The following is a 1,352-nucleotide window of genomic DNA, read 5'->3' on the forward strand; positions in this document are numbered from 1 at the left end:
AACCTCCACAGGGCTCCCCAAAATCCCTCAGGGCAAACAACCCCCCCCCAGTGACCCCTGACCTCCCCAGGGCACCCAAATCCCACCCAGACACATCAAACCTCCCCAGGGCCCCCCTTGTGCCCCGTCTGCAGCCTGGGGGGCACGGGGAGGGGGTGAGGGTGGGCACCCCCCTTGGGCACCCCCAGGGGGGTTTTGTGCCCCCGGCCCCTTTGGGCACCCCGCCGGGGGAGGGGGGGGCGGGTGCCCTACACAGCCGGGGGGTCTCTGTTTGCAGCCAGTGCACACCAGGACCCCACTGGGGGGGGGTCATGGTCGGCTTAATTGGCTGCAAGGGGGGACCCCAAAATCCAGGGGAGACCCCAAAACCTCAGGGGAGACCTCAAAACCCTGGGGGAGACCTTAAAACCCTGGGGGAGACCCCAAAACCCTGGAGAGACCCTAAAACTCCAGAGAGACCCCAAAACACTGGGAGAGACCCCAAAACCCTGGGGGAGACCCTAAAACCCTGGGAGAGACCCCAAAAACCCCAGAGAGGCCCCAAAACCCTGCAGAGACCCCAAAACCTAGGGGAGGACCCCCAAAACCTGGGGGAGACCTCAAAACCCCGGGGGAGACCCGAAAACCCTGGGGAGACCCCAAAACCCCAGGGAGACCCCAAAACCCTGGGGGAAACTTGAGGGCCTACACCAAAACCCCATGGAAAAGGAGGGGGAACACAGCTGGCCTCATTAACTGGGGGGGACCCCAAAAAGCCAGAGGGGACCTTCAGACCCTGAGGGACACCCCCAAACCCCAGGGAGACCCCAAAATCCAGGGGGGGCTTCAGACCCCCCTACTTGTCACCCTCAGCCCAACCGAGCACCCTGTGGGTGCGGATGCCCTGGAAGGGGTTCACGGCCTTCCCTTGGGATTCCACCCCACTCCCAGGATTCCAACCCCCTTCCCAAAGTTCCAGCCGCCCCCCCGGGGGATTTTTGGGGTGCCAGAACCCCCCCTGTGATCCAGGGACCCCCCAAAATTTTAGGGCCACCCCCAGTCCAGCAGAACATCCTGTTAATTCGGGTGACAACGAAGGGGTGCTGTGGTTTCCCTCAGGATTCCAGCCCACTCCCGGGATTCCAACCCCCTTCCCAAAGATCCAGCTGCCCCCCCCGGGGATTTTTGGGGTGCCACAGCCCCCCCAGGGTCTCAGGACCCCCCCCAGGGTGTCAGACCCCCCCCTCTATCACCCCAAACCCAACAAACCATCCCATTAATTCAGCTGACAAATAAGGGGTGCTGCAGCTTCCCTCAGGATTCCAACCCACTCCCGGGATTCCAACCCCCTTCCCAAAGTTCCAGCCGCCCCC

The 1,352-nt window shown here is 63.1% G+C and overlaps 1 non-coding gene across 1 annotated transcript; it reads right to left on the reverse strand.

Moving 5' to 3' along the window:
• Window positions 1-193: 193 nt before the first annotated feature.
• On the reverse strand, window positions 194-334 carry LOC113980045. Its single transcript, XR_003538049.1, has one exon. It is a non-coding gene; the product is annotated as a small nucleolar RNA SNORA70 (small nucleolar RNA).
• Window positions 335-1,352: the final 1,018 nt, after the last annotated feature.

Source organism: Neopelma chrysocephalum, unplaced genomic scaffold (assembly GCF_003984885.1).
Source record: "Neopelma chrysocephalum unplaced genomic scaffold, ASM398488v2 Primary Assembly neopelma1_91884, whole genome shotgun sequence".
In the NCBI taxonomy this organism is placed as follows: Eukaryota; Metazoa; Chordata; class Aves; order Passeriformes; family Pipridae; genus Neopelma; species Neopelma chrysocephalum.